Source organism: Sus scrofa, chromosome 5 (assembly GCF_000003025.6).
Source record: "Sus scrofa isolate TJ Tabasco breed Duroc chromosome 5, Sscrofa11.1, whole genome shotgun sequence".
Classification (NCBI taxonomy): Eukaryota; Metazoa; Chordata; class Mammalia; order Artiodactyla; family Suidae; genus Sus; species Sus scrofa.
The window spans coordinates 65,393,239-65,407,361 of NC_010447.5; positions in this window are offsets into that span (position 1 = coordinate 65,393,239).

The window sequence follows — 14,123 nt, forward strand, 5'->3', positions numbered from 1 at the left end:
ACGATCCCAGGTTGGAGGAGATTAATTCAATGCAATTAAATGCAATGTGAGATCCGGAGTTCCTGTCGTGGCGCAGCAGAAATGAATCCGACCAGGAACCATGAGGTTTAGGGTTCAATCCCTGGCCTCCATCAGTGGGTTAAGCATCTGGCGTTGCCCTGAACTGTGGTGTAGATCACAGATGTGGCTTGAATCTGGTGTTGCTGTGGCTGTGGTGTAGGCCAGCAGCTGTAGCTCTGACTGGACCCCTAGCCTGGGAACCTACATATGCCGTGGGTGTGGCCCTAAAAAGACAAAAAGACAAAAACAAACAAACAAAAAAATTCAAACGTGAGATCCGAGATTAGAGCTTGGAACAGAAAGAAGATGTTAACGGGAAAAATGGTGAAATCAGAATAAAATCTATAGTTTGATGGGCAGTATTACATCAATGTTGATCTCTTAGGGTTTTTTGTTGTTGTTTGTTGTGCTATGATTATGTAAAATGTCAAAATAGGGAGTCGGGTAAAAGGTATGTGGGGATTCCCATTATTATCTATGCTACTCTTCTGTGAATCCAAATTAGCTCCAAATAAGCAGTTTAAAAGTGGTGTGTGTGTGTCAGAACACTGACTTTTTATTCTATTCTAATTTTATTTTATTTTATTTTTTAATAGGTGCACCTGCAGCATATGGAAGTTCCCAAGCTAGGGGTGGAATAGGAGTTGCAGCTGCTGGTCTACACCATAGCCACAGCAACACAGGCTCCAAGCCACATCTGTGACCTATGCTGTAGCTTGCAGCAATGGATCCTTACCCCAGTGAACAAGGCTCATCCTCATGGACTCTATGTCCGTGTGTCGGGTTCTTAACCCGCTGAGCCACAGTGGGAACTCCACAGAACCCTGACCTTTCATGCTTAGCCCCTCACAAGGTCTAAAGCATCAGCACTGTCCTCTCCTCCTTGCCCACACAAGCCAAGCTTGGGCAGCAAATGTGAATTATGCTCCTAAAGGAAACAAAGGGGAAAATGTGAATTTTTTAATCATCTCAACAACACAGGGGATGGTTTTCTAGGCTGTATTATGGACTTTTAGAAACTAGGATGTCACCCAGTGATCATCCAGCAACTTGATGACATGGGGGAGCCCCCCACCCCAGGGCAGGAGAGCCTGGTACATGTTTGCCTAACAAGAGAGCTTGCCTCCAGCGACGGTGGGACGCCCGCAGTGAACTCAGCCTTTTCATTTCCCAGCCCTGCGTCTGCTCCTTGGGAAGATTTTTTTGTGCCCAGAGCGAGGATCAACATCCTGGTTTGCCTGGGACGATCCCAGCTTGTGCATGTCATTGATTCCCAGTGTCCTTTTCTTTCAGAAGTATTTTAGTTTACTTTACTTTACTATTTTATTTTATTTTATTTTATTTTATTTTATTTTATTTTATTTTATTTTATGCCACACCTATGGCAAGCAGATGTTCCCAGGCCAAGGATCGAACCTGCCCCACAGCATCAACCTGAGTCGCTGCAGTGATAACGCTGGAGCCTTAACCCGCTGTGCCATAAAAGAACTCCGGAAGTGACCCAGGTTACTTTTTCCTTATGCCAGAAAAAAAGAGTCACCTCCTCTTAGTTAAATGTGAGAACTAAGACATTATCATCATAGAGAGCAAGTCTACCACTTTTTCAAATAGTGTTTTAAATATTTGAAAATGTCTGGCCCACTCACATGCAGAATTGTCCCAGCTCACCCAGCTGAGCTTCACAAGTCATCATTTCCAGAATCTTCACCAGCCTCATAAACCCCTGCAGGCATGCGCTGAAGGGTCAGGCCAGAATGGAATGCAAAGCCCCAGGTGTGGTTTGACTAATTTTGCAGCATTTGAACTGTTATATCATTTTCCCATCAATCTTCTTACCCTTCTTCTCCTCCTCCTCCTTGTCTTTCTTCTCCTTCTTTTCTTTTTAGGGTCACACCTGTGGCATATGGAAGTTCCCAGGCTAGGAACTGAATCAGAGCTGCGGCTGCCGGCCTCCACCAGAGCCACAGCAATGCAGGATCCGAGCCATGTTTGTGACTTACACTGCCACTTGTGGCAATGCCGGATCCTTAACCCACTGAGCTGGGCAGGGGATCGAACCTGCATCTTCGTGGATACTAGTTGGGTTCTTAACCCACTGAGCCACAATGGGAGCTCCCTATCAATCTTCTTAAGGTATCCTTAACCAGTGTTATTTATAATGCAGAAACCAGAGGCTAATTAAATTCAGGACAATAAGGGGATCATTAAATTTTTGGAGTATAATTATGCCAGGAAATATTATGTAAGAATTAAAATCACATTGCAGAAAAAATAGTTAAAACCCAGACCCCAAGGATAGTGTCTGGAGGGAAAACCAATAACATAACAGTGGGGAAGGTTGGCAGCACCCCCAAAACCATGTGGAAAGTCACGTACCCTCTGATGCAGTGTGACTTCACCTCTGCCATCTCCTTTTTATTAACTGAGAACTTCTAATCATGAGGAAACATCAGATAAACCCAGTTGAGGGAACGTCCACGAAATACTTGACCAGGGCTTTTCAAAACTTTCAAGATCAGGAGCTCCATTGTGGCTCAGGGGTAAGAAACCCCACTAGCAGCCACGAGGATGCAGGTTTGATCCCTGGCCTTGCTCAGTGGGTTAAGGATCCGGCATGGCCATGAGCTGTGGTGTAGGTCGCAGACAGGGCTTGAATCTGGCATTGTTGTGGCTGTGATGTAGGCCGGCGGCTACAGCTCCGATTCGATCCCTAGCTGGGAACCTCCATGTGCTGTAGGTATGGCCCTGAAAAGACCAAAAAAAGTTTAAAAATTAAAAAAAAAAGAATATGACTTTTAAAGATTAAAAAAATAGAAAAATAAGACTGTCAAGATCATGAGAAAAAAAGAAAGGCTGAAAAACCAGGCGACAAAGACATGCTGATTAAATGTGATGCTGTATCTTGAAACAGAAAAAGGACGTTAATAGAAACACTGGCCCAATCTGCATAGAGTCTGCCCTTTAGTTAATAGTCATGTACCCATGTTCCTTTCTTAAGGGTTGAAGAATATACCATGGACATCTGAGATGTTAACCTTAGGGGAAGCGGAGCAAAGGGTCTTAGGAGCTCTCTATGACTTTTGCAACTTTCTGTGAATTATCTAAATATATCCAAAGTAAAACATGAGTTGATAAAAGTAAAAGTCTCTCTGTATCATGATTCCAGTTTTGTTTAGACCCCCAGCACACACACATGTGCACATTCATGTTGAAAAATGGTCGGAAGGAAATATAGCAGAATAGTAAGCAGAGCAGGTGGGAACCCAGCCTTCTTATGGAAATAGCATGGATTGGGGAAACTCCTAGAAACAGGGACAGGGCAATGAGCAAGACCCTGTTGTGCCCTGGTTTCTAGGATAGCCGAGAGAGCTACAGGGTCCAGGACAGGTATGGCAGCTCCAGGGTGATGGGTTTGAGTTGTTTGATTAGGGAAACCCTGGCCTGGCATGTTCCAGACTAGGATACAACAGCAGGGCAACACAGCAGGTCCCGGGCTCCCATCCTGTCTGGCCAGCTCAGCAGAGCACCCCTCATGGAATCAGGGAGCTGGTTCAGGTTTTGTGGGTCCAGTGGCAAAGGGGCAAGCAGTTCACAGGACTGGGAAGAAGCTCTGATTCAAGCCCTAGCCTGGGAATTTCCATATGCCATGGGTGTGGCCCTAAAAAGCAAAAAGAAAGAAAAAAATTGTGTATATGTACAAATGGAATATTACTCAGCCCTTAAAAATGATGGCATCTTGCCATTTGTGACAATATGGATGGACTTTAAGGGCATGAGGCTAAGTTAAATAAGTCAGAGAAAGACAAATACCATACGATTTCATTGATATGTGGCACCTAAAAATAAATAAATAGATGTATGTAAAAACCAAGCTTATAGATACAGAAAAGAGATTGGTGATTGCTAGATTAACTCTAGATTTAATTCATTTGAGTAATCCCTGGATGAATAACCACAGGCCATGGAGAGTTGAAAAAAAACAACAGCCTAAACACCTTCCATTCTTAGCAAGGGCTGGGAATTTCAGGTACAAGGCGGCTTTGGGAAATGGATGTCAATATCAGAGTAAAATGTGGGATTTTTGGTCTAACAGATGTTATCCTGCTAGGTGGGGCTTCAGGTTACAAGTTTTGAATGGATCCTTCAGTTTTTTCAGAATCAGAGTGTAAAGCAGCCAAGCTGAGTTGCTTAGGCAACCACAATATAACTGATGAGCATTACATATAAATTCAATTTGTTGCTAAGAAAAGAAAAAAGACGAAGAAATCAAGGACACCCGGCAGGGCAAGGGTGTTTGGAGCATGGAGAGTAGTGACCTTGAGGCTCAGAGTCAGGAGGTGCAGGACTGGGGGTGGCTGATAAAGGGAGTCAGGAGTCAGGGACAACAGGAAGGATGCGGAGAGGGTTAAGCTTTATCCTGGTTGCCATGGGAACCATGAAAGTTCGGGTCTTATTGTTTAAGTCGGGTTAGTGGTATGATTGGATCTTTATCTTAAGAACATAAAGGATTCCATGAACTCCACCGTGGAAGGGAAAATAAAGAGGAAGAGATGACAGGGCAGGAAACCAGCAACATGTCAGTGTCGTAATTGCAGCAAGAGATGGGAGGCCTGGACCACGGGAGGGAAGCGAGTTTGGAAAGGAAGGTGAGAAACCGCTGCAGCCTGAAAATAACAAAGCTGGGTAACAGAGGGAGGGAATCTGCATGCCAGTTCCTGCAGCAAGCATGCTTCAACAGTTCTCAGGTTTGAGACAAGACATTGCATTTCCCTACAGAAGCGGGGGCAGAGGGATGCTGGCCACACGTAGACCCAGCACTTTTGAAAAAGTAGAGAGAGGCAGGGAGAATGGAGATGAGGTCATGGTCAGCAGAGCCTGTGGATGAGAACAGGTCTGCAACCCACCACCAGAGATGAGTGAAGTCCCCCTTGGTATGTACAGAGGAGGACAGCAGCCCATCCCCAAGGGATCGGAGAGGCACATGATTCACACTAAGGATAGCCCTCCACCCTCCCTCGTCCGTGACCTGGATCTCCTGAGCTCTGCTTGATGAAGTGTGTTTATCAGTTCCTGGGTCTGATCCTTGGCCCTGCTAGTTAACTTCAATGATGAAAACAAATAAAAAATGTCCTTATTGAACAGTAACTCTTTTCCTGCTTCCCTCTGGACAGGGAGGCAGCAGGGGGAACATGTGCAGTATGGCATCTTCCCACCAGGTGGCACCCAAGGCCCGTGTCTGAGGTTCAGCCCCAGCCTGGCATCCAGCCTTTGCTGGAAACGTCACAATAAAAACACAGATTTCAAAAGCAATCTTACAGTTACCAGAAGGGAAGCTATGGGGCAGGGAGCGGGGAAGAATTGGGAGGGTGATTAACAGATGATTAATGAGAACCTACTGTGTAGCGCAGGAAAATCTACTCAATACTTTGAAATAACCTGAGGAAAAAAAAATGAATATGTGTATATCGGATTCCCTTTGCTGCACACCTGAAACTAATACATTGTCAATCAACTATACTCCAATAAAATAAAATAAAATAAAAACCCTGTCCAGAGAAGACATGGCAGTCTTGACAACTAGTTTTCTGTAGTCTTTGGTAACAGAACAAGGGCAGAGGGCCCCAAACACCCCCACTGGTGATAGGTGGAAGTAAGCCTGAGCTATGAACATTGCAGTGCGATGTGTGCTGGGCTGCGAGCCGTGACTTCCATCCGCAGGAAGCTTGTCTGAAGATGGCCTCTTCGCTGCCTGGACGCTGCAAGTGAATCTAGAGAGAGGAGCTGGACAGGCCAGCCTCTCCAGAAGCCTGTCATTGCTCCCAACCTCGAGGGGAGACTTTTGAGGGTGTGGAGGTTGGCCTGTTCTTGTCATTTTAGGGCCCCACCTTCAAGCTGTAAAGTATTTGTCTCTCATGCTGTCAAGCTTAGGGAAAAAAAAAACATGGGCAGGAAAAAAAAAATCTGAAATAGTGCACGACATCCCTTTCATCTAATATTTATGGTTGGATTTGATTGAGCACTTGGTGTGTGCAAAGCGTGTTTTGTTTTTTTCAGAAAAGCTCTGATTTAATCATTACACCCACCCCAGGAGGCTGAGCTTCTCAGCCCCAATATGCAGATGCAGAAACTAAGGCTGAGAACAGTTATGGAGCCGCAAGCCAGGGCCTTTTTTCTCTTTCTTCCTTTCTTTTTTTTTTTTATTCAAATTCACACCTACTAAGCTGTGGAGGCTCTGGGGTATGCACTGCACAGGATGCTGGGCACAGAGACCCACGGGACAAAGTCCTTGTCTTTGGGGACCACGGGGAGACACAGACAAATGAAATGCAATGTGCTCTGACAGCCCAGGAAACAGACCAGTTAACAACCTGTGAAGTCACCAAGGAGGGCTGAGAGGTCAAAAGGGCTGTAGCAGAAAGAGCCTTCCAAAGGCACTGGGAAGATGAGGACAAAGGAAGCTGAGCGTGTGTCCAGACAGAAGAGGGGGTGTGGAGGGCCTGGCAGAGAAGAGAGGGGGAAACTAAGACTCCCCCCAGGCCTGATGATGAAGAGCCCAGGGGAGCAGATGGAGCGTGCTTCCCGGAGGGTGGCAGGACAGCAGTGCCCTTGCCCAAGGGCTGCCCAGTCCTGATCGCTTCGGCTCCCCCACGATGGACTTAAGAAGCCCTTGGTACCCTGGTCAGGGAAAAGGGAGAAGGCAGTTCCCTTTATTGGCATGAATGGACAAGACATCAGGGACCTGAAAACATCCTGGGAAAAGGCAGCTGATGCGCTGAGTTTGCCGAAGGACCGGGGGCTTGTAGGCAGAGCTTCTTCGGATGCAGAGGGTGGTTGGCACATGGCAGACACTGGAGAGGGATCCAGCAGGGACTGGGGGGTGGAGATCTGCCCTTGACTTTGAGGACGTCTCTCGTCTTCAGTCTCCTTTGGAGTAAACAGCCCGAACTCCGAGTGGGGAGCTGGCTCTCGGCCACTGTTACTGTCAAGGTAGGTAACTGGAGCCTCACCTTGCTGCACCCGCTTCCTTCTTCCAGGAGGGCATCCGGGCTAACGTGCCTTCTGTCTTTATGTTCCCCAGGCCACTCCTTAACGGCAACAAATGGAGAACTCCAACCCAGGGCCCTGCAGTGGGCAGAAAGGCCAGTTCCTGGATGTGGGGAACAGGGGGCCGGAAGGAAAAACTTAGCAAGCACGCCCTTTTCCTCTAATTTCCTCTCCCTGTTTGTTCTTCAGGTAGAAAATCTTACTCCTCTGACGATCGTCCTGGACGTGATGAATGCCCTTGAAATGAGTTAAGATGCGCCTGACCTTGGACAGGCCCTTGACCTTCATTCTCTCCCACGCTTCTGCCGTGGGAACAAGGGCGTCTTATCTGGCTGCCTGTCCACCAGCTGCCCCATCAGTGGGAGCTGACCTTCCCCGGCCCCCTCGCCTTGATCTTGCTCAAGAAGATTGATTTGGCAGTGCTAGAAATCAAAACATCTCTCTGGCCAGAGCTTGCTGACCAGAACACAATTATCATTGACCTGTTCGACGTGTTCAAAATGGCTTTTATTACTGCGCAAATAACTGTGTGCCATGGTTTAAAAAAATAGCTACTTTACAGAAAGGCACAAAGTGAGGGCATGTCCCTTCCTCCGCCTTCTAGAAACAACCACGTTTCTGCATCTTGTCCTCTTGTGGTGGCTGTGGCAGCATCAAATAAAATGTTTATGCCCCTATTCCTCGATTTATCCAAATTTGACTGAAAGCATTATCTTCCAACTGTCACCGAGGAAGAATTTATTGAATTCTAAACCACATACTTCTCCCCTCCCATCCAGCCCTTCCTTTTTTATGAGTTATGCTATTTTAATTGCTTTCCCTGGTAGTTATCTCGGTGACGTTAAATAATATGCTTAAAATAATTTCACATTTAAGATATACTTCCAAGTATACTTAGAAGTATTATTTTAAGATAAGCATTTACGGCAAGGACTTCTATAATTAGAATTTATTATTTCGACAGTCCCTGTTAAGATCTCTTTGTGAAAGGGGGGAAAACAACGCTTTTACCTTCCTTCCATCTTTCGAAACCCTAACGTCTCGTGTTGTTACTCTTTCAATGTTATGAGAGCAGCGGTCGCAGTCAAAACATACCTTCTGTCTGAGATTCGAACATCAGGTTTCTCAATTTCAGGGTAAGGGTGGAGCTTATTAATAACTAGTCTTCCAAGAGAAATGACTGAAGAAGCCACCACCTCCCTTTCTTTTTCCTTCTTCTTTTTTTTTTTTTTTTTTTTTTTTTTTTTTTGTCTTTTTAGGGCCATACCGGCAGCATATGGAGGTTCTCAGGCTAGGGGTGGAATCAGAGCTGTAGCTGCCAGCCTACACCACAGCCACAGCAACGCCAGATCCAAGCCATGTCTGCAACCTACACCACAGCCACAGCAACGCTGAATCCATAGCCCACTGAGCAAGGCCAGGGCATTGCACCCGCATCCTCATGGATACTAGTTGGATTTGTTCCCGCTGAGCCACCGTGGGAAATACCAGTCACCCCCTTTTCTTTTCTCCAGCATCTCTCCCTCCCCTCTCAATTAACAGCTAAAACTTCTGGCTCTATCTTCTACCATCATAGAAAACTGAAAGTCCGATCAACAACATTGATGGCTGTAGAAGAAAGGAAATACTTTGCACCCCATCTTCCTCGGGAGCATGGGCAATTAACACCCCCCTTTGCCCTGGGCTGCCCCCAGGCAGAGTCGGCCCACCCTGGCAAACCCAACAGGAGCCTGTGACTTTGAAGCTAGATCAGCTTCCAGCCCTGGGCCCGGGGCGGGGGGAATGAGGGACCTTCGGCCCCAGTGGTTGATGATGAGCAGCTCAGACAGAAAGCTCCTCTGGGTGTGGGTGTGGGTGGGTGGGCGGGTTTCCTCCCATCTTAGAAAATGGATGTTCTGAGTTTGTAGCTCCTGGTTCAGCCTCTGTAGAACTCGGTGGAAAAGTCTGGAAGAATAAAAGCCTGTCTCTCCTGATGCCATTAATAACTTCCTTGTCTAGAAAGGAAACCTTGAAACATTAGCTCACTTGAGACTCTTAGTTCTAGGGCTCTGGTGGAACGAGCTCATGCAAGCCTCCTCAGCATCAAAAAAAAAAAAAAAAAAAAAAATCCCATCAGATACACATTTCAAAATTGCATATGCAGTTGGGCTCCCAAGAAAGAAGGGGAAATCCACGGATGTCTGAAAGAATAGAACTGAAAAGCCAAAATCATAATATTCTCTTCCTGCATCAGCCCTGGGAAAGAGGGACGTGGGGACCAGACCCTGACACGCCCCCAACACACAGAAGCTTCACCCGCAGACACTGAACAGGAGATGAGACCCTAATGCTAAGATGTGACCCACAAGTAAAAAAAAAAAAATACTGCCAGAGGAGATCCCGTCGTGGCTCAATGAAAAGGAATCCAACTAGGAACCATGAGGTTCGGGGTTCGATCCCCAGTGGGTTAAGAATGAGGTTCGAGGTTCAATTCCCAGTGGGTTAAGGATTCAGTGTTGTCATGAACTGGGGTGTAGGTTGTAGACGTGGCTCGGATCTGGTGTTGCTGTGGCTGTGGTGTAGGCTGGCAGCAATACCTCCAATGAGACCCCTCATCCGGGAACCTCCATTTGCTGCAGGTGTGGCCCTAAAAAGCAAAAATAAAAACAAAAGCAAAAACTACTGGAGCTCCCATGTGGCAAAGCAGGTTAAGGACCTGGCATTGTTACTGCAGCGCCTCGGGTCACTGCTGTGGTTCAGTTTCGGTCCCTGGACCAGGAACTTCTGCCTGCTGTAAGTGCAGCCAAAAAAAAAAACAAGGAATAAAGAAGGAAAAGGAACCACCAGTTTTATCCTTTACCATTTGCAAAGGGTAAAAGCCTCAGTAAAAAGTCTATAGAACCCCTCGGGCCCAAGACGCTGGCGAGGAAGGCTGTCTCTACTTGGAGTTCTGAGTGGGGAAAAGGCTCTCATGAGAAACCGGAGAACCTCAAGGCCATGTTGAACGTGAGGTTGGTATCCAAAAATAAGATTTTTAGGTGATGGGGGAGGACATCTATATAGAACAGATCCTGGGCCCTGCTCCTCAACCCAGGGGCTCCTCAGAGACGCAAAGTCCTTGCTGATCCACAGGGACCCTGCAGCCCCGTGGTCCAGGAGTCCTGTGCAAACAGTTCTGCGAAAGATGAGCTCGCCACGAAGAATAGGATGAATGGGAAACGGCTTTGCTCAAACATGTTTAATAGTTAAAGTGGGAGTTCCCGTCGTGGCGCAGTGGTTAACGAATCCGAGTAGGAACCATGAGGTTGCGGGTTCGGTCCCTGCCCTTGCTCAGTGGGTTAACAACCCGGCGTTGCCGTGAGCTGTGGTGTAGTTTGCAGACGCGGCTCGGATCCTGCGTTGCTGTGGCTGTGGTATAAGCTGGTGGCTACAGCTCCGATTAGACCCCTAGCCTGGGAAACTCCATATGCCGTGGGAGAGGCCCAAGAAATAGCAAAAAGACAAAAAAAAAAAAAAAAAAATAGTTAAAGTGACAATTTCAAGAGCTATGAAATAGCCTCTGAGTGATCAAGGCACATGGAGAGGTACCTCATCTGCACTGGTTCCCCTGGGAAAGGCTGTCCCCAAACCACCCCAGGAGGAGGAAGCCAGGAAGGATGAGGGACCTTCTCACCCAGCACCAGCCCCGTCTGACAGATGACGACCCTGAATCCTCAGGGAACCACTCACGGCTGTGGGAGACAGTGATGGAACAGGAGGGCTCAGGTTTCTAAAACCATGAGCTGGCTTTTTATTTTTATTTATTTTTTAATGCCCCCACCCACAGCACATGGAAGTTCCTGGGCGAGGGGTTGAGCTAGAGCTATAGCTGCCGGCCTACGCCACAGCCATAGGAACACCAGATCCAAGCTGCACCTGCAACCTACACCCCAGCTTGCAGCAACACTGGGTTCTTAACCCAGTGAGCAAGGCCAGGGATGGAACCCACATCCTCACAGGCACTATGTCAGGTTCTTAACCCACTGAGTCACAAAGGGAACTCCTTGATTTGGTTTTTGTCAGTTTTATTTATTTATTTTGCTTTTTAGGCCTGCTGGTGTGACCTCTGGAAGTTCCAGGCTAGGGTTCTAATTGGAGCTGCAGCTGTTGGCCTATGCCACAGCCACAGCAATGCCCGATCCAAGCTGTGTCTGAAACCTACACCACAGCTCACAGCAATGCCAGATCCTTAACCCACTGAGCAAGGCCAGGGATCAAATCTGCATCCTCTCGGATACTAGCTAGGAGCATTTCTGCTGAACCACAACAGGAACTCCTTAAGTTGGGTTGTTTTTTGGGTTTTTTTTGCCTTTTCTAGGGCCGTACCCATGGCATATGGAGGTTCCACATTACAGAAGCTGATCCTCTGCTAAAAGAAGGACAGAGAAGGACGTTGAAGCTTTTATATTTCTTCACCCAAGGTGACCCATGGGTACAGTTCTGGCTGCGCTGGCTGGTGACTCAGCACCAGCCTCCTTACTCATTAAATGATCGTTCTTCTAGTGGAAGCATCCTCGACATCCAGGGTTCTCAAGCTCTAGTATGCCTTCGAATCATCTGGAAGACTTCCCTCGGGTGCTGCACGCAGCCCCTGGGGTTGTCATTCAGCAGGTGTGGGGCAGAGCCTGAGGACCTGCATCTCTAACAAGTTCCCAGGTGATGCCAGTGCCACTGGTCCAGGGACAAGGTTTCGAGTGGCGAGCCCCTTGGAAAGTTGTGCTTCAGTTATTCTGTTACCTGTTACCCACATTCTCCAAGGCAGACAAGGGAGAGAGGGAGGAGCCACTGTGATTCTTCTGAGTCTCTTTTCCTGCAGAGAAGCTGTCCAGCCTGATAAGGATGCACATTCGTGAGGCCAGCACAAAGCCCATCACATGGGCCCCGGGAGCCGAGGGCACCTTGTGACGTGGCCCCCTGGGCATCAAGGACCCCAGGTTGGGTGATGCAGTTGGAGGTGATGCAGACGGAGGTGGGAATTTACACCTGGGATGGCAGGAATGGCCCAGGGGAGGGAAAGTGGTCCAAGCCCAAGAAGGTCCAGGAATACCTAGCCTGAGACCAGGGCGGAATGTCCTGTACTGGCACCAGCTCACTTAGAAAAAAAAAAAAAAAAAGGACAGAAACTGTTCTAAAATTGGCCTTTCTTCTCTTGGGAAAGTCGGACTTTTTCCCAACAACCCGCAGTCTGAGGGCGCTGGCGGGAGGGGGAGGGGAGGCCACCACGGCTCACCATTACCTTCTGTGATGGATGACTTTTCCCACGGGACCTCGCATTCCGAGCCCTGGCTCGGGCCCAGGCCAGCCGTCTGGGAGCTGGGACAGGGAGGCGGATCGCAAGGCACCGGGGACCCGCAACTCGGTTGGGGTCCCAGCTCCAGCCGTGGTTTTCTAATTAGAACAGTCGCTGGGTCTCAGGTTGCACGTAACACTTCTCAGAACACTTCATTCGTGCCTCCGCTCCTCTCATCAACAACGATTTATTGCGTGTGTACAACAGGCACAGCCCTGTGCTCAGTCCTCAAGGAAGGAGCAGAGGATCTAAAAGCTGCATCGATCCTGAGGCCACGGGACTGCAAGTCAATGCTCAACCCATTGACTTGCACGAGCCCTGTATCCACCGACATCTGCTCACGCGAGGACTTCCCTGCACCTTCTCTCAGCTCCCCCCAGAGAGGAAATGGGCTCAGAAGAGAAGTCAGATTGGAAATGAGACAAGATAAAGCAAAGGCTCTGGTGAGGGCTGGGCAACCCCGACAGAGCCACACAAACCCCCCAAAGGGCTGTGGAACAGAGAGTGGTTCTTCCTCCATCATGGGGCCGGGGGGATGTCCCAAGGGATCCAGACCAGGCAGAGAACTGGGGAGACGGCTTTGGGTTTTGATCCAGCCCTGGTGAGAGGGATGGAGTAGGACAGTTACACAGGTGGTTGTAGGAGTCCCAGGAGGGGACCCCAGATAGAGAGGGAAACCTGGAGAACTTTGGGGGACCCCTGTCAGTTAGTGATCGCTCAAGAAAGCCATCAGAATATCATGGGATGAAGCAGCTTGCTTAACGATAAAATCATAAATCAAAGCATGAGCTATGCCTCAGGTCATTAAGTGAATGATACACTGAGGCCTGCATTCAAGGTCAGCAGGATAATGAGCCTTAGAACCAAGGACAGAATGTAAGGGAAAGATGACCTTCCAAAGTAGGAGACCCTCTGGGAGTTCCTGTCATGGCTCAGTGGAAGAGAATCTGTCTAGCATCCATGAGGACACAGGTTCCATCCCTGGTCTCGTTCAGTGGGTTAAGGATCCGGCATTGTCGTGAGCTGTGGTGTAGGTCGCAGATGCGGCTCGGATCTGGCGTTGCTGTGGCTCTGGCGTAGGCCAGCAGCTACAGCTCCGACTAGACCCCTAGCCTGGAAACCTCCATATGCCATGGGAGTGGCCCTAAAAAAAGACAAAAAAAAAAAAAAAAAAGGAGACCCTCGTTATATGGAATCCTGAGATGACTCAACATGTTTTAGTGTATGTTACCACCCTGCGGCTGATTTGAATAAGCACCAGGACTGGCCTAGTTTGACCTCATTTTGGCCAATGTACTTTCTTAACCAGATACGAAGGAGGAGCTAATGATGGAAGCCTGATGTGTCTCTGAAGAAAAAGGAAGAAGGCTGTCTTTCCCCCTCCCCACTTTCCTTAGATGATAACACTGTAGCCCACCTAATCCTCGGGGCAGAGCCTCCTTGCCTGCCCGCTTGCATCTCTCACAAGCATCCTATTTCTTGCCTATCACTTTGTCTCTCGCTGACTTCCTTCTGTGCTGTGACTCAAAGAAACTGAGCCTCAGTAAGCCCAGAAACCAAGTGAATGATTCCAATTAAAAACAAACAAACAAACAAAAAAAAACCTTGGAGGAGTTCCCGTTGTGGCTCAGTGGTTAATGAACCTGACTAGGATCCATGAGGTTTCAGGTTCGATCCCTGGCCTTGTTCAGTGGATTAAGGATCCGGCGTG